The 27,765-nt window shown below is 30.0% G+C and overlaps 1 protein-coding gene across 1 annotated transcript in view; it reads left to right on the plus strand.

Moving 5' to 3' along the window:
• Positions 1-27,765, plus strand: part of LOC142330405 (uncharacterized) — a 146,761-nt gene that overhangs the window by 221 nt on the left and 118,775 nt on the right. The gene's annotated exons all lie outside the window — the stretch shown is intronic.

The raw sequence follows: 27,765 nt of genomic DNA on the forward strand, positions 1-27,765 counted from the left end.
GCACTTATTCAATCAAACTGAAGAATCGTTAGATTACGACCTTTTTATTGTTTGGCCTATCTTTTTTTTACTTAGAATATTAAATAACTGTGAAATGTTTAGGTCTAATTTGTATCAAATTATAAATTAATTGTATCAAGGTTGTACCTTGTATCAAATTAAGACCTAATGAAAAAATTAAGAAAAGTGATGAGAAATGAAAATGAAAAACTTAACTAATTTGTTTTTAAATTTGTAAATATATTACAAGTATTAACTTACACGGCCATGTATAAATACGCAAATGAATAGAATTCGTCTGATCATTTTCTTTTACAGTACAACACTTTTTAGTTTCTTTATGAAAGTGAGGTTAAATATGTGTTAATTATGGTTTAATATGTCCATAATTTATAATATTATTATTTTTAATGAATATTAATTTTAAACTTTACACTGTCCGTTCTAGTCTCTCTACGATGAATGTAACAACGAAGAGTGTAATCCACCTTAATCCCAAATTATAGTTGATTGTCAAATCATTTATAGTGGAGTTGAGTTGTAAAATAATTTTCGATTCAGTGAAAAAAGGCTTGAGATATCAATCTGCTGTTTTCCCAATATGTCGGCTGTATAATTTTCGAGTGTTAGGCCTATTTGTGTGTCTCATATGCGATCACCTGTAATTATTCCATTATGGCGTTTAACAGACAGAAGAACTTAAAACTATCAGCTCAAGGCAGGTGTGTACGTGTGCATGTGAATGTGCGTGTGTATGTTCGCGCGCGTATAATATAATAGCTACAATAAAATAGAAAACGTTTAGAATAGCTTTTATTAAAGGGAAAAGTATGGAGATACATGTTGAAAATGGCGTATCTGATTTTTTTGCAAATGATCTTTTATGGTCCAACTAGGGACTTCTTTTCAGTTTTCTCCCACAATAGTTTTTATACGTTAGGTATTAGTAATTGGTCATGTTTAAACCAATTGTAGTATGTAACTAATTAACTGTGTGTGTAACTAGAGTATTTTTATAAATTTCTTACGTGTAGCACATCTAATTTTAAAATGTTAATATGAAATGATTATTTCATTTTTAAATGAAATATACACACTGTGTCCTATAATTTATTTAAAAACAGAGCAAATAGTTATTCTTAAATAAACCATTGTAGGGGATCAGCAGAAAAGATCCCCAAATAGTACATCTAAATGTCTGCGTGTCGCACTGCTTTTGGCCATATATATATATGAAGATATATGTATAAAGGAGATGGAAGATACAGCGAAAAAACAATTTTCTTCATAGGCATGTAAAATTATTAAAGCAAATTTGTTACCTACATTACATTGCATCTTAATTAAAAAAACATTTTTTTCAAAAAATCAACTTCCAGCTCTAAAAATATAATATATTTTTTGCTCTATTTTGTATCTTCCTTCGGTTTAAATATTTTTTTAAGTTTATATTTTATATATAGAGCTATCAAGAAATGTTTACAATTTTTTTTTTTTTTGTTTATTGTAGACCCGGATCTAAAATGCAGGAATTTATTTGAAAATTTCTTTTTCTTATTTTATACTTTATTGAAGGCCGTATTAGATATACAGAAAACTTTACATAAGCTAATTTGTTAAAATTAACCTATATATGAATATTTTTAGAAAAAGATTCTTAAAATTTATTCTCTACCTCTAAAAAATATATATATATATTTTTTTTTTAATTGGTTCTAACTTTTTTTTTTTTTTTTTTTTGTCTTCAGTCATTTGACTGGTTTGATGCAGCTCTCCAAGATTCCCTATCTAGTGCTAGTCGTTTCATTTCAGTATACCCTCTACATCCTACATCCCTAACAATTTGTTTTACATATTCCAAACGTGGCCTGCCTACACAATTTATTCCTTGTACCTGTCCTTCCAATATCAAAGCGACTATTCCAGGATGCCTTAGTATGTGGCCTATAAGTCTGTCTCTTCTTTTAACTATATTTTTCCAAATGCTTCTTTCTTCATCCTAACCTTGTTAATTTTAATTAATTTTTTATGTAATTTTCTTCATCAGTGCTATTAAAACAGCACTGCGGATTTCCCCTCAAGAGTAAGGAAACCCCTAAAATTAAAATCTTTTATTCATAATTTGGGAATTTTTATACTTAATCTTATTTTGGCAATTACCAATTATGACTTGACTTGCATAACCGGGAAAGTCATGCATTACTTGAGTTAATAATTTGTTGGCAGTTTTTACTTTCTTGTACGAAAGGAAGTATTGCGATCGCGAAAAATTTCGATTTTCAGATTTCAACGGAAATATCCATTTTGACAGCCCCCGAATCCATTTTGACTAGTTTCGGAGTGACGTCTGTAGTACATACGTACGTTACGTACGTATCTCGCATAGTTCAAAAACGATTAGCCATACGATGCTGAAATTTTGGATTTAGAACTGTTGTAACATCTAATTGTGCATCTCCTCTTTTGATTGCATTCGACTGAAACAAATGTCTAAAAAACCCCAAATCCAAAAATTTGAATTCTTTACTTTTTCTTAACTGCAGTAATAAACTCTCATTGAGAGCATTTCAGTGATATATCATAATTGATACTTATTTTCATTGGTTCCAGAGTTATAGCCTAATGAAATTTTAATTAATGAAATATTTGGATCTTACATGGGGATGGCACATTGGTTGAACCAGACTTTTTTTTTTTTTTTTTAATTTAAATACATTGATTGACCTCCGATTGTAAAAACGTTTTACAATAAATAATAATTCAATAATAACAAAAAAAATATGGAAAAATATCAGAAGTTATTAATGAAATAAAATCTTATGTACTTTACATTTAAAAAATAAAAGTGTATATGTAATTTATAGGCGTAGAAGGCCACATCAGATTTTTTTGATACGAGACCACCACATATCAACCAGCTTGGCAACTCGAATATTAAAAACTGAAAAGGTAGAGAGGGACTGACATTAAATTGACAAAATATTTGTTGAAGTTGTAGTACAGTATGAGTGAGGTTTTTTTATATCAAAACTTTTGTTTTTCAATGCCCTTTAAAATTTTATACCCAAATTTGATTCCTAATACGGGCCTGGTGCTGTGATTGTTATATTCTCAAACCAAAAATAAGATTTTCTATACTTCATTTTTCTACTTTTTACTGTTTGACAGTTATTTAATGGTTGGCATATTTTGTGATATGTTCGCGCGTGTTGTGTACAAACTTTACATTTTAACAAATGTTTCGATTTTTTATTCAGTTTTTGGAAGAAGTTCTTCCAAAACTGTAATTTATTTTTTGAATATAACTTCAAAAGGCGAGAAACTTGAATCTGATAAAAGTAAACAAGAGTGAACAAGTAAGGCTAGAATCGAGCGTGGAAGGCTGTTAAGTACGGAAATAAATGCTCTATTTAAGTTTTCCTTAAGTTTCCGATTTTAATACTTGGAATATTATGATATATTATTAACACGCTCTACTAATGAACCATAACCGAAAAAAATGCATTTAAAAAAAAATAATCTTATATTATTTAATATAAATATTTTACTTTTGAAAAACCTAAGATTATTTAAAAATAAAAACATTTGTTTTTTCTGTCATGCTTCATTATTATAGCGTGTTATTAATATAATAATATTCCAAGTATTTAAATTTGAAACTTGAGGAAAACTTAAAGTATTTATTTCCGTACTTCACACCTTCCGAGCCTTCTACGCTCGATTCTAGCCTTACTTAGTTCACTCTATTTACTTTTTTCAGATTCAAGTTTCTCGCGTTTTGCGTTTCTAGCCTAACGTTTATTTGTAGAGTTTTCCATATTTAAAAAAAAATTGTATTTTTTACGTATTAACGTATTACGTTAACGTATTAACGCCACCGCAGCTACAGCTTTGTTTAAAATTGAGTAATTATTAATTTTAGGAAATGATTATTTATATTTATTTATTCTTCAAATATAATTTAACCAAGCCTAACCTACGCTCGCTTCGCTCGCTAACCTTGACTAATTTTCACCGTAATTTTTTGAGTATTTATTTAATAAATTCAGTAATTATTGCAATTATTTATTATTTAAATAACAATAATTGCTGAATTTATTAAATAAATACTCAAAAAAATAAATACTTCAACCTTTGCCGGTTGAAGGTTAGCGAGCGAAGCGAGCGTAGGTTAAATTATATTTACAAAATAAATAAAGAGACTGTTTTGAATCTATGTTAAACTCTATATAGGCCCATTTTCCACCGAAATCCGATTAACTACTTTGTTTTTAAAGCTGTAGCTGCGGTGGCGTTAATACGTAAGTACCAGAAATTTAACCCAGAAATTAAATTAAAAATAGTTTTATATGTTCTTTAAATTTTTTTAAAATAAAATCTGCGCCAAATTATAGATTGATTAATGGTTGGGAATTGTTTGTTTTTAATTTTTCACCCTAATTTAAACAATATGAAATGGAACAATTGAAAAACATTTCATTTTTAGTTATAAAGAGTATTTTTTGGTAGATTTCATTATTATTTTATTGTTAAATTAATAACCAAGAGATTTTATTTTTTTTATATATATAAAATTGATTTAATAATTAACCATAATTAATTTTTTGATCAGTCAGCATAAATCTTGTTTAAAGCTACGTGATTTATAGTCATTTAACAGTGTAAAAGACTATAACAATAACACAGAAATATAAGGTTACCGAAATAACTAAACGCTTAAATAAACTACGGTTTTTAAGCTGATTTGTGAAATTATGTAAGCAGTCTGAGAAAATCTTTCGAACTATGAAAATAAGTCAGAAAATTTGGAGCATGATGATGGGGTGGGCAGTATTTTTTAGTTGAATAAATGTTTGTACCTACTTAGAACTTATATATTTGAATCAATATGCCTAAAGAAAATCTGGTAACACTATATCAGAACGTGTGGAATAACAAACAGTAGTTTAATCTTTCTTGTTATCTCCGCTTCCTAATATATTACGTCTAATACCTCCTTCTTTGGTAAAACCCCTACAACTAGTTCCTGTTAAAAGAATCCCGCCGTTAAGAAATCATGTCTTTCTATAAAATTAAACTTTTCTATAAATTTAATTGGTACTTACGTATTAAAGCCACCCGCAGCTACAGCTTTATTTAAAAACAAAGTAGTCAATAGGATTTCGGTGGAAAATGGGCCGATATAGAGTTTAACATAGATTAAAAATATTGATTCATATAATTAAACCAAACTTAACCTACGCTCGCTTCGCTCGCTAACCTTGACTAATTAACACCGTAATTTTTTGAGTATTTATTTAATAAAAAAAATTAAATTATATTTATAAAATAAATAAATATAAATAACCACTTCTTAAAATTAATAAAGACTCTTAAAATAAAATACTCAATTTTAAATAAAGCTGTAGCTGCGGTGGCGTTAATACGTAAGTACCATTTAATTTAATTTCTATAAATTAAATTTTTCTTCTATAAAATTATGTTATCTATATTTTCTACAGGCGTTTTGAAATAATTTTATAAAATTAAAACATAATAGTTTTACGATAGTTTTTCTTTTGCTCTGTTTTCCTTTTCTTCTTTTATTAATTCTAATCTTAATTGTTTTTTGTTTATATCAATACTATTATATAAAGAGGAACAGGGTTTTATTTTACTCCGCGTGTGTATGGAACGTCCATTGTTCGTTTCCTTTTCTAGTTTAGAATCTGTGGAAGGAATATGAAAGTGATTTATTTTTTCAGTAGTGATCAGAAGATGGCGGAAAGCAAGGGCTCTTTGATTGCCAAATATGTTTAAAAGCGCGCTGGAAGTGCGAAAGAGCAAGTAATTAGTAAAAACTAAATATATTTGTTTAATTAGTAAAAACTAAACATGTATTTGTTTCTGTTTACATAGAATTTAAATTAAATACCGTTGGACTATAGTGTTTTTAAGCGGTTATTTTATTAAATTATATAATAATACTAAAAAATATTACCTGTACTGACATTTTATTATTTATTCGGTTAAACCGAATACGGTTTTACAATATTAGATTATTATCCTGCTTCCAGCTATTCTATGATAACAGTTTTCGGTTCTTTCATTTTACAACCATGATCTTCAAAAGTCCAGAAAAAATTCTCTGGAGAGCACCCCCACCAATTTTAGCTACCGAGCCGCCACTGGTTAATATGTAGAATGTTTAAAATGACGAAAACAGCATGTTATTGTGTTATTTCTCTAACCTGGTTATTGTTAATCAATATTTCCTGCTAATTCGAGTTATTTATTTCAATATCAATATTTCCTGCTATTTGGAGTTACTTCCAGGTGAAAAACTTGCAAACGTTTGGGTTATTGTTAATTCAATATTTCCTGTTATTTGGAGTTTGTTAATATAAACGGGTATATCGGGTTATCGGGTAATTTTTCCAAACTGATTATTGTTAATATCAATATTTTCTGATATTTCGAGTGAAAGACTTGGAACGTTTTGGGGGGGAAACCTTGAAAAAAAAAGAAAAAAGTACCTTGAGCTGATGGATTATGAACATCTAAAAAAACAATTTCTAGATTTTCTGAGTTTCATTCCGAGCTGATTATAAACATCTAAAAACGAATTTCTAAATTTTTTGAGTTTCATTCCGAGTTTCAAGGGTTTTTTGAATATTTTTTGAGACCCTGTAAATTTTTTAATTTCTCGGTAACAAGTTAAAAAATCAACCTGATTTTTGGTGAGTGTAATCTTCATGTCGATCAACCAATTTCTGGATTTTTGAAATTCGACCATGAATGAAGAGAGTTCAAAATCTTCGGGATTGAAAATTTTCCCAATCCCGACTGTAGTAAACGAGATATTCAATTATTTTTTGGCTTGCAAACAATCAGATAAATATTTAAAAAATATTTTCAGTTTTTTAGTAATTCCGATTTTTTTTAAAGGAGTATGAAGGTATGTGGCTCAACCACCATTGCCACCTTTACTGTACATGTAACTCTGGCTGCACCTGCATCCGGTTACTTGACAAATACACATAAAATAAATGATTGACCGCTACGGGAAACTAACCATCTAGCGCGGGCGAAGCTGTGACGGAGAGCTAGTTTATTAATATTGCTAAAGGAAAAAATAAATAAAATGGCAAAAAATGAGGCTTTTTAAAATTTAAAAAACTTCATACATATACGTGATATTTATTACGAAAGGCGTGGTTAATTAACACTAAATGATATTTTTAATACTACTGACAGTATTAGGGTATATACTATATTGCATAAATCAAATTATGAATTAATTTTTCTTTGTTTTTTGAATGAATACTGTATCTTTGTTGCAAGGTGTTTTTACGTTTTAAGAAATAAAATCTCACTTAGCGTAATTTCAGAATGCTGTACACAGTAGCGTAATGATTTTTCCAAAAACATGTGTCCTTCCAAGTATATAATTTTTTGTTGTCACCTTCGTTTCCTTCTTTATTAACTTATTGCCTGGCGGTCCGTCATTCTTATTATACCTTGTCTGAAAATTCTACTTTGACGTAAAAATTTAGTTTCATTTCTTCATTTGAGTTTTCGCAACCTATTATTTTTTTTTTTGACCAAAAGGGTCAGGTCGTTAGCTGTAAAAGTACCTTCTATAGCAGCAGTTATATCTTTTTTATGACTCTTTAAGGTTCTACTTCAATATCAGACTAAGCATTTACTATCCGATAAATCGCTATTTTACGTTAATTTTTATCAGAATCTGTTCAGTTTGCTGCGTTTGACTCTCTTCTCCCTGCGAATACATAAACTAATTTCCTTTTTACTTTTTTCAAGTGTTTCAGTGACCCTTGGTCAATAAGCCTAGTATCATTTGGTGGCTGAAAAGTCGCCTCTACACAGTAGACTGTAATTTAGATGTGAAGAAGCATTATCAAAAAAAAAAAAAGAAAATAAAACCATCTGATGTAGTTCATCTTTCAGTTAGAAACTGAAAGAAACTTTGTTATACTTTTACGATAAATTTATCGAAAAATCAGATTTTAAAAATATCTTAATCCAACTACGCACTCATCCGATTGGAATAAAAAGCCGGCTATCCTTGAAGAGCAATGTTTTTACAAGCCATGGGATTCTTACTTCGTTGTACGAAGTAAAGGAAATATTATGATCGCGAAAAATTTCGGTTTTCAGATTTCAACGAAAATATCCATTTTGATCATACCTGAATCGAATTTGACTAGTTTTTTTTTTAACTTTTTTTTTAATTTAAATATATTGATTTATTAATAATAATTATTAATCTCTGATTGTAAAAAAAATCTTTACTATAAATAATAATTCATTAATTAAAAACAAAAATGAAGAAATATCGGGAGTTAATAATGAAATAAAATTTTATGTACTATTCATTTTAAAGAAATGTGTATATGTAATTTAATAGGTGTACAAGGAAGTCATGTGTTGTCTACATCAGATTTTTTTAAATTTCCTTACGAATTCGCATTTTGTGATCCCCGAATGCGGTTAAAAAAAATAAAACTGTAATTCCTTCTTTACTTTTTTAAAACCGGTGCGAAGCGTTCTGAAATTTAATTAGAATCGTCTCATCACAATTATACTTATAAATTTTTTCTAAAAAGTACCCTTCTTTGTCAACCAATTATTTTTTAATTTTGCCACAAATGAATCAGTATTTTTATTGTCAATAATGTTAAAGAAAGTTTCGTTTCTTGGAGTTTCGTTGAAAATATAGCGTCTTTTCCTGCATTATTGGTCCAGAAATTGACTAGTCTTTTTCAATAATGGATGAAAACCAAAAAATTGTTCACTTGTTTTTGCATACTGACCTTTCTTCATATTCGTTTTGGACGTAACAGTATTTTCTGAAAATTACTTCTTCAATGTCTACAATTCTAGTTTTTTTTGATTCAGTCTTCGATCCTCTAAGAGTTATGGGAACTTATTCTGAGTTCTCCAGCAACATATTTTAAGTGTTTCATCTGTATCTATGCATTTGAGTGCATCTAATTTTACTCTTAATGGCAACAAAACATGTTTAGTCTTTGCACTTATTTTATGTTATATTGTAACTTAGACAAAAAAAAAGTTTAATTTAAATTACTAATACAGTAAGTACAGTACAGTTTATAAAACAATCAAACACTCGTAAAAGAATGCAAATATGAAACTGAAGGTATAAACTGTGTACACGGAACGACATGCAGTACAACACTGTAATGTTAAAGAACAATAGAGCGTCATTACTCGTGTCACTGACCGGTTACCATAGTAACAATATTTCTTAGAAACTTCATCGGGTCAGTGTTTACAAAAGGCTTTTGTTGACTTATTCGGTAGCATACGTACAGATACTGAGTTAAGCTCCATTTAACAAAAATATATTCTTCTATCAATGCTTTGCAACCAAATTCAGTTTAGTTTAGCTTTACAATGAAAAGAATGACAATTAAAATCCATTTCAACAATAGGCTATTTTACGATACTGAAAAAATTTTTTTGTTAATATATTTGTGATTTTTTAAAATTTATGTTGAATTATTGGATACTCGAATTATAGAAACTATATTGTATTTTCTTTGTTTCTTGTTTCCATAATATTTATTTCTATCACTCGTATTTAAGGTCTCATGGCATACTATTCTTTACACCAGTACTAATGAGAAAATACAAATTTACATTTGTCAGTTTCGAAAAGTTTTTATGTGAATGCTAAATAAGACCTGTACAGAGGTATTCCTATTATATTAAGTAGACATAAGTATTTTTACAAATATTATATGAACCAATATTAAGTGAACCGTCCACTTATAAAATACCTGGAATACATAATTAATGTAATGATTTAAGCTTCCTGTTTATATGGTAAATATTTATGAATTAAATAATATAAAACATTTTTAACATTTGTAAAATATTTAAATTTAACAAACTTTACTTCCGTATAAAATTCAAATGAAATTAATGGAGTCGAATTTAAATTATAAATTTTGTTTATAATTGTGGGATACCACTGCCATTTTTCCAATTTTAATATTGTTTTTTTTTTTTTTTTATATAATTTGACTTTTTTTTTAATTTCATACCTTATTGAGCTATATTGTTTTTCTATTTTATTTCTAATGAAAAACATACTCGAATAAAATACATCGTTATTCCATTTTCCGAACAACTGCAAAGTTTCTCATATTATTAACTTCAAAAGTTGTTGAAAAATTTTTTTAGCGATTCAATCAAAGTTGGAATTTTATTTTTTAACCAAAGGAGAAATCCCGTCATATTTAACACGGAATTTTACTTAACATGTATAAAAATCATCTATGCTTATAGGTATACAAACGAGAAATTTTACCTCTGAAAATATCTCTGAAATCTGACACAATTTTATGAATTATTTTTTGGGTTGGATTAAAATTGTAAATCGTTATCATTCGAAACTAGGTGTAATTAGTAGATAATTTTGCATCAAATAAAATATAATTATATAACTTTTTTTGATAGACATTCATTCTGGTAGTAATTTTATGGTCCTAAATTATTTCAAATGATAGTTTTTATTACGATAAGTTACAGGGTCCCAGTGAGAAAACTAGATTGTTTTTATTTACAAGGTATTTTCATAAAATAACCAAACTTATTTAATTACGCACCAACGGAGATATTTAGTAACGTGCGGTTGGCAGAATTTGTTCCGCATAACATCTCCTACAACCACATGTTCTTGGATTGTTGATATTTCGTTTAGTTTTCGTATTATTGTTATTTGAGTGCAATGTGTTTAAGTGTTAGTAGCGATTTTTGTTATGGGCATTTTAGGAAGCAACGATACAACGTAAAGTTTTGCGTAAAACCGAAAAAAATTTCACAGAAACGTTTCACCTTTTGTAACAAGCTTTCACAGATGATTCTCTGAGTAGTATGCAGTTTTACGAATGGTTTTTATGATTTAAAAGTGTTCGTCAGTTGATTGAAGATGACTTTCGACCAGGAAGGCCTTCGACATCACCTGATGATACCCGAAAAATCAACGATCAACCCGACCCGAAACAACCGACCCGACAAATTCAAAAACGGATCAACGACCCGAAAAATTCAAAAAATCAACGATCTGGTGCGTGCAAATCGCCGATCGACTGTCAGAGAAATTATAGAAGTTGTTAGCATTTCATTTGGATCATGCTATGACATTTTGACTGAAAAATTGATCGTGCATCGAGTCTCAGCAAAGCTTGTTCCTCGTTTGATGACCGAACAGTAGAAAGAAAATCGAGTGAACGTTTGTCGGTAACTTCTTAAAAATCTGGGAACATTTGAAAAGCCGGGATTACGGCTACAACATCGAGACAAAATTTCAATTATCACAACGGATTGGAAAAGTATTTCCACGTCCCAAGAAAGCACTTCAGTTTCGGTCCGATATCAAAGTGACGCTCTCTGTTTTTTCGATTTTAATGGAATTGTCATTTTGAATTTTTGCCTCAAGGTGAAACAGTGAACCGTGCGTATTATCAAGGCATTTTACAACGATTACGGGAAAAAAATTATCAGAGTTATGGCGTGACAACTCTGGTTCTTTCACCACGACGATGCGCCGCACCCTCGGTTTTGTCAGTCGTCAGTTTTGTGCCAAAAATCGGATAACTGTCCTCCCTCAACCTCCCTATTCGCTAGACCTGGCTCCTTGAGATTTTTTCTTATTTCTGAAATTAAAATCGGTGTTGAAAGGACGCCGTTTTGAAACTATCGATTATATTAAAGCTAATTCGTTTCGTACTTTAAAGGTCATTTCAAATGAAGCTATCTAAGACTACTTCGCGAAGTGGAAACACCGCTGGTAAGTGTGTGAATAGGGGAAGGGAGTACTTTGGAGGAAACAAGGATCAATAACCTAATAAGTTGTACGATTAATAATAAAGATTAAAAAAATAAAGTTCGGTTATTTTCTGAACAGACCTTGTATATATGCTTATGCTTAAATTACGGATCAGATACAAATAAAATTTCTGTAGAAATTAAATATTTCTATCTTATTAAAATTTATTAATAACCTTAAAATTACACATTTCAGTCTTTGTTGGTTAAATAAATTCAGGTTATTTAAAAAATCATACAAATACATTTTGCTCTTAAGATTAATTTCTAGCCTTGGCGATGACAGATTGTTTAGAGTGGTTTATTGAATGTTAAAGATAGGGTTATAAAAATCATTTGGCCCGTAAAATTTTGAACAGACACTCCATCGTTGTGACTGATTCTGTATTTCGGCCACCGTTCTATTATTAGTTAAATACTACAGGCATATAGTATGAACCAGATAGCCTGACTCGGAGGTCCAGGTATGTAACTAGCAAAATTACTCTCCCTTGATGAAGTGATACAACTGATCTCGGTCCCGATACATTCTCATGATTGCGGTCTCAGTACCCGCCTAGAGGATACTGAAATTCTAATAAAGAAAAAAATCCGTTAATACTGTGTCTGTAGGAGACTCACTTCCGTCCCGAGGAAGATGTGTCCTTTCCCGGATATGTCTATGAAAGAAGCGACTCTCAGCTGAGGGAAGAGGACGTGAAGGTATGGCTTTTTTCCTGAAGGAAATTATACCAGCCACCCTGTTCTGCTAGCGACAAACATCCCTGCCGTATCAGTGAAGATATTGGGGCCATTCAAAATAAATATATGCAATTTATACCTTTCTCCGAACTCTGATATCAGTGAGAATGATCTGTGTAGTCTGTTTTCTCAGATTCCTTTATTCTCCCTAATAATTGGCGATTTCAACGCCCATCACTATTCATGGAACTCATCGTCATGTTCTTCCCGAGGGAATGCGTTAATCGACTGAGGCAGAACTTAGATTTCTGCTTGCTAATCGATGGATCATCTTCATCAGGTACATTTTCGTGCACCGATCTATCCTTGTGTTCAGCAATCTTTCTCTCACGTCTCACGTAGTGCGTTTTCAAAAACTTCTTTGGAAGCGATCATAGACCTGTTGTAATCTCAGTCGGTAATAGTGATTTGCCTCAGAGGTAGCCACGCAGATGGGTGATTCAGAAAGCAGATGTTTACACACCAAATTCTCGATGGCGCGAATGAATTCATCCCTTTAACATCTTGAAAATTTCCAAGACGTTGGATTGGCCGCCGTACTTGGAGTACTGCGACCGATCCACGAAGTCCTGAATGGCTACCTGAAGAGTTTTGAATGGCTACCACGAAGTCCTGATCTAACCACACCAGACAATTCATCACGGGGAATTATCAAGGTACACGTATATGCACGTCACTACACCACAAATGAAGAATTTCGTGACGCTGAGAAGGATGTCTTCCGTAACGTAACATCAGAAATGATCCGTCGCATGCACAGAGGACGTGGCGATGTATAGAATTGTGCGTGCAACGTGAGGGTGAATACACAGACCCGCTGGACCATTAAAATTATTACTATGTATCAATTGAGTAAATATAATAATTCATTATTATATCGTATTTTTCATTTATAGCTCGTTACAAATTTCAAGTTCTAACTTTAGGGGATACGGTGACTTCCCAGCCTCCCTGAACACCCTAGAACATGTCCTGAAATTTATTACATTCTTTGTGAATCACTCTGTTTGTTGATGAAGTTGCTTACATATTTTGATTCGTATTTTATTTTGTTTGTTTAAAGACAATTTTTAGGAGTAATGTTTAAAAAGGAAATACTATAACTCGGGCAGAATATATTGAATTCTGTTTTCTGTGGACAGATTTTATTTTTTTAATTGTTTTTAGTAATTAATCTTTAATGACTGAAGAAATAAAAAATTAACATGGATTACGAAAAAAAATCCGTAATCCCATAATTTAATACGTAAAAAATTCCATAAAATTTAAAAAATTTGTAAACCGTAAAATTTGTAAATCATAAATTTGTAAATTCATAAAATTTTAAAAAATGTACAATAGTACATTTTTTTATTATTATTGGATTCACTTGGTGAATTTTTATATTGACATCTTCTCACTCAATAAAGCATCTTAATCAATACGAAAACAAAACTAATAAGTGGAACAGACTAAGTTGTCACAGCGATTTAAGTTGGTCGGTCAACAAGATGCTGAAGGAATTTAACGGTGGTAACAATTGTTAAAAGTATTTTTAAAAAATACAAAAAGTCAGGTCCTTTCAATTTCTTTTTACAAATTATCTCATCAATATTAATAACGACACACGTATTATAAAATAAACACAATGCGAGTTGTTTTTTTCCCCGATCCCGTACTTATTTCTTTTTTATCAAAACCGATTGTTGTTATCTTATTTATAACATTTTGTATTTTAATTGTTGTTGGTTTTTTATGTAAGTAATATCATACAGCCGAAGTCAGTGACTGTTTTGTATCGTTACACAGGGAGTCGACGCAATCAAGTCGGCGGCCGCTAACCTGTTTGCCGATCAAGTTGAAGCTGTTACAGCCCTGGGCTAGTAACCATTATCAAGTCACGCATTTGTTAACTCTTTCTATCTTTGTTTCACTCACTTCTTCTCTCTCTGTCTTTTATCCTCGTGTCTTTTCTCTTTCTACCACCCTACAAATCACAGCTTTAGGCGCTTTAACCCGAGCGACCAATCTTAACTAGCTTACTATAAATCTTCTTCCTCACTTTAACTATATTTCTATCTCTCTTTATGCCTTAAAATAATAGTATTATGTACTTTAAGTAGGGGGAATAAATAGTCTATTCATATTTTATATATTATTTTTTATTTTTGTTTATTTATTTCTCCATGAATATTTACGTCTGCCGAAGGAAAAATGTATTAACTATATACGTCTCTTGAGAATTGCCACAATTCTTTTATTTATTATTATTATTTTTTAATATACTATATAGAGTTGGTTACACCCTATAAAGTGGTCTTGTGTGTTATTCCTTAAAAGAATAAAACTTCATTATGAATATTTCTCTCAATAACGTTAAAATAAAAATTAATATAAATAAAAAACACTTTGCCAATGTAAGTTAAAATATTCACCCTCTACTCTACTCTCTACAAACGGTTATTTCATGTAATAACTATCGCAAATTATCTTCATTTGTTAATAAAGTCGGATTGTTGTTGTTTCTGCAAGAAACCCTATTATAGCATCGTCTTTTTTAGCTTCCGGGACCATCGATAAACAATGGAAGATTATATATTCGTTAAAACGAGACATCAAGAACGATAACGGGAATTTAAAAATTTAGTATGGCAAACTAATAGAAACAGCTAAGTACTTTTTTTCTTATGATGAATATAGATACTGTAGATAATTTAATAGATTTTGATATACAAAATTTGGTATAACAGATAAAATCTCTGAATATCATTTAGACAACTTTAAATTATGATGTAATAGTACTTTCCGAGACTTTGGAATAGTGATGACGATCCATTTAATTAAATCATCGGTAGTTATAAATCTTTTTAGATAACAATTGTTATATAAGAATAGATATTCTTTTTAAAAGAACAACAAGCTATACGGAATGAGTATTAAAAATTGTTTTGCAGAATTTTCTTCCTCATCATTTAACCTTCTGAAACGAGGGCATGATGTGGCTGACCAAGCCACCTGGTCAGCATACATTTTCTTTCTATCCAGTTTTTTGAAAACTCAAGAATTCAGGAGTAGAAAAGTTGAATTTAATAAGAACTTAATAAAATCCCTGTAGATATGTCGAGTCAATTATGCAAAATCCTTACTAAAGCATACAGAAAGCTGTTCATCTGAGACATTCCTTAGATGACGATGGTGGTAGCAATTTAAATAATTATTTTATGTATAAAATGTATTTACCTTAATAATTAAGATGTGCCATCACTACTTATTCTACAAAAAAAATAAAAAATAAAAAGTAAATGTTTTCAAAAGTTTTATTAAACTAATGATTTTTTTTTAATACAAATCGTTTAGAAATTATAAGTGTTTAATCTCATTACATAATCTCAGATTTTAAAATAATAAATATCCAAAACCAAAAATATTTTCGTGGTGAGGGCCCACCACCCCACCACGCTTAATCCCACCCCGCCCATATCGTTATGGTTCAACCATTTTGTTTGTCTTTTCTTTTACTTATACTACCTTATCTTCGTTTAGTTTACAAATACCTGTTGATGTTAGATCTGTTCCTGGTACTTCAAGTTTTTTGTGGTGTTTTTCCTTCGATTTAGTTTCTACTTGATGTTATTTGACGTTAAATGTTTTCTTGCGGTTTCTTTTTATTTAATGTTCCTTTCTTTTTGTTTCTGTTCACCTAAAGAATCCTTTTATAGGTGTTTTTTGTCTTAAAGAGTTATAAATTGATTAAGTAGATTATCTACTTACAAGCTTTATAAGTCTGAACTTAGTTAAGTATAAGCTTTGAGAAAAGTTTAAAAGGTGTACTGTTCCTGGTACTTCTAGTTTTTTGTGATGTTTTTCCTTCGATTTAGTTTCTACTTGATGTTATTTAAAGTTAAATGTTTTCTTGCGGTTTCTTTTTATTTAATGTTCCTTTCTTTTTGTTTCTGTTCACCTAAAGAATCCTTTTATAGGTGTTTTTTGTCTTAAAGAGTTATAAATTGATTAAGTAGATTATCTACTTACAAGCTTTATAAGTCTGAACTTAGTTAAGTATAAGCTTTGAGAAAAGTTTAAAAGGTGTACTGTTCCTGGTACTTCTAGTTTTTTGTGATGTTTTTCCTTCGATTTAGTTTCTACTTGATGTTATTTGAAGTTAAATGTTTTCTTGCGGTTTCTTTTTATTTAATGTTCCTTTCTTTTTGTTTCTGTTCACCTAAAGAATCCTTTTATAGGTGTTTTTTGTCTTAAAGAGTTATAAATTGATTAAGTAGATTATCTACTTACAAGCTTTATAAGTCTGAACTTAGTTAAGTATAAGTTTTGAGAAAAGTTTAAAAGGTTTACTGTTCCTGGTACTTCTAGTTTTTTGTGATGTTTTTCCTTCGATTTAGTTTCTACTTGATGTTATTTGAAGTTAAATGTTTTCTTGCGGTTTCTTTTTATTTAATGTTCCTTTCTTTTTGTTTCTGTTCACCTAAAGAATCCTTTTATAGGTGTTTTTTGTCTTAAAGAGTTATAAATTGATTAAGTAGATTATCTACTTACAAGCTTTATAAGTCTGAACTTAGTTAAGTATAAGCTTTGAGAAAAGTTTAAAAGGTGTACTGTTCCTGGTACTTCTAGTTTTTTGTGATGTTTTTCCTTCGATTTAGTTTCTACTTGATGTTATTTGAAGTTAAATGTTTTCTTGCGGTTTCTTTTTATTTAATGTTCCTTTCTTTTTGTTTCTGTTCACCTAAAGAATCCTTTTATAGGTGTTTTTTGTCTTAAAGAGTTATAAATTGATTAAGTAGATTATCTACTTACAAGCTTTATAAGTCTGAACTTAGTTAAGTATAAGTTTTGAGAAAAGTTTAAAAGGTTTACTGTTCCTGGTACTTCTAGTTTTTTGTGATGTTTTTCCTTCGATTTAGTTTCTACTTGATGTTATTTGAAGTTAAATGTTTTCTTGCGGTTTCTTTTTATTTAATGTTCCTTTCTTTTTGTTTCTGTTCACCTAAAGAATCCTTTTATAGGTGTTTTTTGTCTTAAAGAGTTATAAATTGATTAAGTAGATTATCTACTTACAAGCTTTATAAGTCTGAACTTAGTTAAGTAAAAGTTTTGAGAAAAGTTTAAAAGGTTTACTGTTCCTGGTACTTCTAGTTTTTTGTGATGTTTTTCCTTCGATTTAGTTTCTACTTGATGTTATTTGAAGTTAAATGTTTTCTTGCGGTTTCTTTTTATTTAATGTTCCTTTCTTTTTGTTTCTGTTCACCTAAAGAATCCTTTTATAGGTGTTTTTTGTCTTAAAGAGTTATAAATTGATTAAGTAGATTATCTACTTACAAGCTTTATAAGTCTGAACTTAGTTAAGTATAAGCTTTGAGAAAAGTTTAAAAGGTGTACTGTTCCTGGTACTTCTAGTTTTTTGTGATGTTTTTCCTTCGATTTAGTTTCTACTTGATGTTATTTGAAGTTAAATGTTTTCTTGCGGTTTCTTTTTATTTAATGTTCCTTTCTTTTTGTTTCTGTTCACCTAAAGAATCCTTTTATAGGTGTTTTTTGTCTTAAAGAGTTATAAATTGATTAAGTAGATTATCTACTTACAAGCTTTATAAGTCTGAACTTAGTTAAGTATAAGCTTTGAGAAAAGTTTAAAAGGTGTACTGTTCCTGGTACTTCTAGTTTTTTGTGGTGTTTTTCCTTCGATTTAGTTTCTACTTGATGTTATTTGACGTTAAATGTTTTCTTGCGGTTTCTTTTTATTTAATGTTCCTTTCTTTTTGTTTCTGTTCACCTAAAGAATCCTTTTATAGGTGTTTTTTGTCTTAAAGAGTTATAAATTGATTAAGTAGATTATCTACTTACAAGCTTTATAAGTCTGAACTTAGTTAAGTATAAGCTTTGAGAAAAGTTTAAAAGGTGTACTGTTCCTGGTACTTCTAGTTTTTTGTGATGTTTTTCCTTTGATTTAGTTTCTACTTGATGTTATTTGAAGTTAAATGTTTTCTTGCGGTTTCTTTTTATTTAATGTTCCTTTCTTTTTGTTTCTGTTCACCTAAAGAATCCTTTTATAGGTGTTTTTTGTCTTAAAGAGTTATAAATTGATTAAGTAGATTATCTACTTACAAGCTTTATAAGTCTGAACTTAGTTAAGTATAAGTTTTGAGAAAAGTTTAAAAGGTTTACTGTTCCTGGTACTTCAAGTTTTTTGTGATGTTTTTCCTTCGATTTAGTTTCTACTTGATGTTATTTGAAGTTAAATGTTTTCTTGCGATTTCTTTTTATTTAATGTTCCTTTCTTTTTGTTTCTGTTCACCTAAAGAATCCTTTTATAGGTGTTTTTTTGTCTTAAAGAGTTATAAATTGATTAAGTAGATTATCTACTTACAAGCTTTATAAGTCTGAACTTAGTTAAGTATAAGCTTTGAGAAAAGTTTAAAAGGTGTACTGTTCCTGGTACTTCTAGTTTTTTGTGATGTTTTTCCTTCGATTTAGTTTCTACTTGATGTTATTTGAAGTTAAATGTTTTCTTGCGGTTTCTTTTTATTTAATGTTCCTTTCTTTTTGTTTCTGTTCACCTAAAGAATCCTTTTATAGGTGTTTTTTGTCTTAAAGAGTTATAAATTGATTAAGTAGATTATCTACTTACAAGCTTTATAAGTCTGAACTTAGTTAAGTATAAGCTTTGAGAAAAGTTTAAAAGGTGTACTGTTCCTGGTACTTCTAGTTTTTTGTGATGTTTTTCCTTCGATTTAGTTTCTACTTGATGTTATTTGAAGTTAAATGTTTTCTTGCGGTTTCTTTTTATTTAATGTTCCTTTCTTTTTGTTTCTGTTCACCTAAAGAATCCTTTTATAGGTGTTTTTTGTCTTAAAGAGTTATAAATTGATTAAGTAGATTATCTACTTACAAGCTTTATAAATTGAACTTAGTTAAGTATAAGCTTTGAGAAAAGTTTAAAAGGTGTACTTCTACCGATAGTTCCAATAAAAGTAAATAGAAAAAATGTTATAAGTTACTACGTAACTGATTAAGCATTGTTAAGAAAATAAAATTTTTGTTTGTTTGTTGTATATTTTTTATTTAATTCTTGCAATTAAAGGTGCATATATATATATATATATATATATATATATATTTTATGTACGTTTCTTATTTCATTAGAGTTCAGTAATTTATACTGTTTGCGGATTCAACTGAATTACAAGCAGTACAAGCATTATGTACTCAGTACATAATGAATGTAATGTACTCATTACATGGATTACTTAAAATAGGTAATTCAGTATATTCTATATACTGTATTACTTAGTATAAATATACTTAACATACGGAATAATACTACGGAATAATATGAAATATATATATATATATATATATATATACTAGCTCTACCCGCCACGCTTCGCTGTGCCACATTGTGGTTGCATGGATGAGAAATGAGAAACAAAACAAAGCATACGTTTCATAGAAGTTTAATTTTGCAATACTTGTGGATATACAATATTTTTTGTTTTTCCACTGTCCGCGTAGATATAAAGGCTATCTGGTTTGCCGACTCGGGAACACGCAACATACAGTTGCCCATGTGAGAAGCAATCCGCATCTAAATGTAAACCACACGATTCTAAAGATTGACCTTGAGCTTTATTGATTGTGATTGCAAATGCCAATCGAATTGGGAATTGCAATCTTTTAAATGAAAATGGTGTATCGGTCGGGATTATGGGTATTCGAGGAATGAGGACATCTTCACCTTTGAAAGGCCCCGTTAAAATCGTTGCTTCCACTACGTTATTCATCAATTTCTTAACTTCAAGTCGCGTGCCGTTGCAGAGTTTTGGCTGATTAATATTCCGCAACAGGATAATTGTCATTTTTTGATCGAACCGTTGCTAGAATCAATCTAATGAGGAATGTTTTCCCAGTTCCTCCTGGCGCATCCAAGAAGAAGGTTCCCCCCAACTCCGTCATTTATCATTTGCATTATGCGATCATAAATGCCTTTCTGTTCACGCGTTAATTTGGGAATGTTTGAGTGGACATATGACTGAAGATCACCGATGTTGTAACTGTGTTCACGGCGTAAATCCACATCAAATGAAGCAATCGCAGCTCGGGTGGGTGCTGGCGTTCCCAATTGCCTAAGAACTTTATTTGCATTAGATAAGCACTTGTCTTCAATATTTATCAATGCTTCGTTGTAAATGCCTTCTGTAAATTCAGACAAAAGTGAATATTTAACCTATCAAAGGATTTTTTTGGTCATTATGTAGGGATATTATTTTCTGTGTATTTGGTTATTTCGACTTTTTTGTTTTTTTAATAAAATACAGATGTTTTAGCTGTTAAATATAATTCAAAGAAATTAGTTACTTAATCAGTTATGATTTTCCTTATATTGGCAACGGCCATACGGTCTCTTTGTGATTGGTCGTTGTGTTTGACAGAGGCCATCTTGTATTGATCTGATTGGTTTTCCTTTGTTTACATTTCCAAATTAAAAACAGATAGATAGATTTATTAAAAATAGATGAAAACAATCTTTGGTGCGGGTTATATATCGTGCTAAATTTTGAGCTCAATCGATGCAGAACATTTTGAGTTTTTGAAGCGTACACAAACGAACTTAACATTTTTATATATATAGATAATAATGCTAGCTACGGTGTAGATAAATTAACTGAATTCTTTTTGAATAAGTTATTGTACCATATTCGTACTGCGACTGTTACATCACACATCCCGCATAAAAAAAGAAAATTAAAACCTTGGATCATTAATGGTCTCATCCGGTCCATTAACATTTAAAACAAAATGAGCAACCGTTTAATATACAACTAAAAAATAAATATAACAATTATAATAAGCTTTAAAATCTAATCAAATTTAATGATTGCAAAAACAATACCTATAAAATGTGGAAAATAATGAAAGGAGTAATTGATAAAAATAATAATGTTAAAAGTAATGTTAGTATAAATATAAATACTCTGAATTCAATTTTTGGGTTATATAGATAAAAACTACGCGCATTTTTATACCTTCACTGAGTCTGGATTGCAAGATTCAGTTGAGGGAGATGGTTCCGGATTATGGTGTTGATCGGTCCCTGTTTATTAATCCGGCTTCGATTCATGAATTAGAAGCTGTTATAAAATAATTCAGAAACAATTGTCCTGGCTTTAGTGGCATTCCTAATGTTACAATTAAATATATTTCTACCCTTATTTCAAATTCCCCTTACATTAATTATTAATAAAATCTTTAGACTGGTATATTCCTGACTAAATTTAAACATGCTGCAATTAGGCCATTTTTAAGTCCGGTGACCTTAAACTACCTGTGAATTATTGGCCGACCAGTCTGATTATTAGAATCACAAAAATTGTGGAAAAGTTAATTAAAACTAGACTTATGAGTTTTATCCTTAAAAATAATATTATTGCAGAGAATCGATTCGGATTCCAGAACAATAAAACACTCAAGATGTCCTAATTTATTTATCGAATGAAATCTGTCCAGTTTTAATAAAAGGAAAAAGTGCCTGGTTATTTTTTTAGATTTAGTCGAGGGATTTGACACCGTTCCTCATCATAATTTACAAATTAAATTCAACACTGGAGGGGTTCAACACTGGATTTGTTAAAAAACTATCTAAGTCACCGATATCAAACAATAATTGATGAACGCCATCAAACAAATCATCAGTGTAATAGTATTAAGTTAAGTGAGTATGAATTATCACAAACAGTCCCATTTTACTTCTACTATAAGTTAACGAAATGCTAAAACTAATAGTAAATAATTGCAAAATTATTTCTTTTACCGATGATACGGTAGTGATTTGCGTTGATATTTGTTGGCCGCCTGCAGTTTACTCTCAAAAGGAGAAGTCTCTGTCGATCTATAAGAACTATGAAGTGGCTACATAATAATTCATTAAGTTTGAATGTCTCCAAATGGCGTTCTCTCTTGGCACACTTGTCCAACCTCCTATTGATCTAAGTTGATTTAACTATTTAAAATATTACCTTTTTTAGATAATTTATCATTGATGTTTTTTCAAATTTAGGGAGCCATCTCCAAGTATAAAACCTATTTATAACTTAGCAACCTCTTTTTTCGTATTGAAGAATGAAAAATAATAATATTTTAAGTATTAGTGCAAATTTTTTTGACGTCAATTTTTATTACTTTTCTAAAATAATTTTATTTGTTATTCTATATTAGTTTCAAATTTGTATAGATCTAAAAGAACGACGTCCCTGTAAAAAAAACATTACTGTGAGTTAACAGAATGGTGAGAAGCATGCGTTTTGATGTAAATAACAAAATAAATTGTGTTAAACAATCTGAAGAGAGGGTACGGAAAAAGAATAAGGGTTTTTTTGGGTTTTGATAAAAATAAAAATCTGATGTGGACCACATGAGTTCCTTGTACGCCTGTTAAATTACATATTCACAATTTTTACTGCACTTGATTTAAACCTAGTTCATTTGAAAGTGAGGTACGATCCTCCAATTCTTTAATAAAGTTACAGTTACACATTTGCTGAAATATTAGTTTTTATTAATATCAAATATTTATACAATTATTAATTCACCACCTTACATGAAATATTAGGATAGAGTAAAAATCCCTTTATTAGCTGTATTACTAAATCAGTATTATTCCTAACTTCGTGAGTTGTTCATTAACAAAAGTTTCATACTTTTGGTGTGTCGTATAAATAAATGTTAATAATAATTAAATTATTCCGTTTACTGGGTACAAATGTTAATTTCGACTTTACGGTGTAAAATATTCTGTTTTTATTATTGGACTATTTGGTGAATAATCAAAAATGAAAAAGAAACAATCATACAGGAAAAAGAGAGATAACATAAAGAAATATACGTATGTCAAAAAAACGACAAGAATATGAATATGAAGAGAAAGAAATTGTTAAGAACAAGGGAAGAATAAAAAGATTAAGAGAGAATGCAGAAAACATAAAGAAGAGAAAATTTGAAAGCTAGATAACGTGTACACAAATTAAGATCACAAAAATTATATCAAACTAAAAAGCGATTAAATGATTGGCAACAAAAAACAAATAAACGAAATGATGATCAACTCCGACTTAGGGAGAATATTGTCCGAAAATAGCAGAGGAGTATTGAACTAAAAGATAAGAATTTTTGCAATTTATTAAAAATCGGGCTTGTATGCCTCAGTGTATATGTTGTTCTTGTGAGGGTCTATTTTTCAGTCACTCTATAGTTAACTTTAATGTATATAAAATTAAATAGAAATTTTAGAATAATTAAATAAAATTAAACTAGAAAATCCAAAAGTAATAAGATTCTAAATTATGATTTTCAATTAATATTAAATAATCGGATGTTTCACCAAATCTATTACATATATACATATGTAACAATGCCTATTAAATTACATATTTACATTTTTAAAAGTACATAAAAGTTTATTTCACTAATAATTTCTGTTCTTTCTTCTTCTTCATTATTATTGAATTATTATTTATTGTACAAATTTTTGTTACATCGCGGGTTAATAATTATTAATATATCAATATATTTAAATTTAATATATATATATATATATATTATATATATATATATATATATATATATGTATATGATGTTGGATTCGACCCGATGTGCCTTCCCTTGTAAGATCCAAATATTCCATTAATTAAACTTTTATTTGGCTATAACTCTGGAACCAATGAAATTAAGTACCACTTATGATATATCATTGAAAGCTCTCAATGAGGGCTTATTATTGCAGTTAAGAAAGAGTAAAAAATCCAAATGTTTTAGCATTTTGGGTTTTTTGGACACTTTTGGTTCAGTCAATTGCACTGACTGAACCAAATCAAAATGTGAGGTGCACAACTAGATGTTACAACAGTCCTAAATCCAAAATTTCAACATCCTACGGCTAATCGTTTTTGAGTTATGCGAGATACGTACGTACAGACGTCACGCCGAAACTAGTCAAAATGGATTCAGGGATGGTCAAAATGGATATTTCCTTTGAAATCCGAAAACCGAAATTTTTCGCGATCACAATACTTCCTTTACCGTACAAGGAAGTAAAAAAAGGATGCAGAAAGATTATTTAAAGAAGTGGTAACACCTTTGCTCTCTGTGTAATATAGGATCAAGTATTATTTTTATTTACTCTTAAAATGTTTTCTGCTAAATTTTCTTTAGTTTTTGTTTGAAAATATACAAATATCTAAATGATAACAGGCTATTTAATAATTGAATTGTAACTAAGAAATGATATCAGGGAAAAATTTTCAAATCGAGAATGTAACAATGTAAAAATTATTAATTATGAAGCATTTTATGTGACTACTTGAGGTAGTTCCTGTGTAGCATAATAAAAGTTTCACCGAAATCTGCAAATTTTATGAAAATTAAATTTTGAAAAAATATTTAAAAACAAAAAAAAATAACGCTTCGAATTGAAAACCTCCTTCGTTTGTTGAAGCCAATTAAAAATTTTGTTCAATTTCATTTAGGTTTAAAATAAGCTTTCTTTCCCAAAATTTAATTAAATTTATTCCATAAACCATGAAGTAGTAAAGACTAGATGTATAAAATAAATATTTATAAATTACTGGTTCGAATAAAAACGTAAATAATATCCTACATCAGAACTGGAATTCAGTTTTGGTTTTGCAATCTGTTAAAATGTAATTTAAACAGTTCATCGGAACGAGTTTAAGAATTATTTAAAAGAAAATTTCAGGAGAATTTTAATGATGGTTTTAAGTATACTATTTTACGAATGTAGTATTCTCATACGTTGTAATTATTCAGACAGTCTCACTAGAAAGCTTTGCTTTTTTATTATTATTTTTTGATAGGCCCAACCGATTGCTACTGGCCATAGGTTAGCGTACTCGTCAATTAATTATACAGTTCGTTTAAAACAAGATTAAATACATCTTATATATTATATTTCAATCAAATTAAAATTCCCCGTTATACTCGTATAAAAAAGAATTTATGTATACATGCATGTGTTGAGTCTTTTAATCTTGTTGAAAGCATTAATTCTTAAATTCTGGTCAATTTTCCTCTTGTTTAATATTACTTATTCGGATCAGGATAGATTTGATATGTTTATGTAAGTGAAAAAAATGTATAACGTATAAATTATTTACAAATATGTAACAAAATTAAATAATAAATTAATGCTACGAACTAATTTAAGTGAATTAATAACGTAATTTCAATTTCGTTGTATATTTAATTAAAATCAGTTCCCTGTAATCTTTTTTCGGAGATGTACAAAGAAAAATTATTTGTGGCTAAACAAAATTATTCAAAAATCAATTTGTGCAAAGTTTTTTATTATTATACAAAATCTTTCATACAATAAATTCTTATTTAAACGAAAACAATTAGGCAACTGGTTTTATTTTAGGTTAACATGTTTTTTAACTTTTTATCTTCTATCTTTCATAGAAATTCATTCTTTGTAAACTTCATTAATATATTTAAGGCTTTATTATTGGCTAAACGTTATTTGATTCTCGTAAGGTCACCATAGTGTTCATTTTCGAGTCTGTTTCCGTATTTTGTTTTTATGGAATTGATGACAGAAAATCCATGTTCGCATTTTGCGTTGGATGCTTGAAAAGTTTCCATAATGTTATATAGAAAGGAAAGGAAAGTTAAGGGTTAATTTGGACAAAGGTTAATGTATCGGTAAAGGTTTTGAAAATTCTAGTTTACTTTTCTCTAGAATTGTAAATTTCGATTCTGAATATTCGTTTCATATTTTATCTACATTAACGTTTTTATGTCATAAATTCTGATTATTTTTTAGAACGCTGTATTATATTTTGCTTTCCGAAATTAAAATTGTTTCCTGAGTTTGTAATAATTTCATTATCAAATGTTTTCCAATTTCTTAAGTTTTCAACTGGAAATCTGCTAAGTGCAAACATACGAGGTGTGATAAAAAAATACGGTGAATGAATTTTTATAGCAGCAACTGCCGACGCTACATCCATATGCTGTAATTTGTCCAATAGCGTGATCAACTGAGACAGGCAGGGACAAGTTGTAACACGTTCGAGCTTGCCAGTCAACTGCCAGAGCCGCTAGAGTGAGGTTGTGTTTATCGTGTCTGTCGCGCAACATGGATTTTGAACAACGCATTAACATTAAGTTTTGTTTTAAGTTGCAAAACAGTGCCAAAGAAGCTCACGAAATGTTAGAATCGGTGTACGGCGATAATGCGGTAACTTTGAAGACTGTGTACAAGTGGTATGACCGATTTAAAAACGGAAATGAGTCTGTTGAAAACGAGCAGCGTGCGGGACGTCCAGTAACCTCAAAAACAGTTGAAAATGTGCAAAAAGTGGAAACAATGGTTCATTCAAACAGGCGAATGACTATTCGAGAGCTATCGGAAGACCTTAACATCTCGTTCGGATCCGTTCAAAGCATTTTAACTAATGAATTGCAAATGAGACGAGCGAGTGCAAAATTTGTTCCCAGACTTTTGAGTGATGAATAGAAGGAAAATCGTGTGTCAATTGCAAGGAGTTGAAGGGTCATCTTCATACAGATCCGGACTTCGTGGACAAAATAGTAACTGGAGATGAAATTTGGGTCTATGGCTATGACCCTGAGACCAAAATGCAGAGTTCCCAATGGAAAACCAGTTCATCTCCTCGCCCTAAAAAGGCACGTCAGTCAAAATCCAACATCAAGGTCATGCTCGTTGTTTTTTCGATAGTGAGGGCATAGTGCGATCAGAGTTCGTTCCAAGGGGAATAACTGTAACCTCTGAATTTTATAAGGGTGTACTGCAACGTTTGCGAAACGATGTACGAAGAAAGCGACCAGAAAAATGGACCAATGGCTTTCTTCTTCACCACGACAACGTGCCGTGTCACACCTCGCTTCTCATTCGCGAGTTTTTGGCCTAAAAAAGTGTTCCTGTCTGTCTGTCCACATCCGCCATACTCACCAGATTTAGCACCATGCGACTTTTGGCTCTTCCCAAAAATTAAAACTGTGCTTAAAGGAAAACGTTTTGACATCATTGCTGACACTGAGAGGGCCACGACCGAGCAGCTGAAAGCCCTTCCGAAAGACGCCTTCCAGAAATGCGAGTCATGGAGTCAACGTTGGGATAAGTGCATTGCTAGCCAA

Source organism: Lycorma delicatula, chromosome 9, assembly GCF_047948215.1.
Source record: "Lycorma delicatula isolate Av1 chromosome 9, ASM4794821v1, whole genome shotgun sequence".
NCBI classification, from domain to species: domain Eukaryota; kingdom Metazoa; phylum Arthropoda; class Insecta; order Hemiptera; family Fulgoridae; genus Lycorma; species Lycorma delicatula.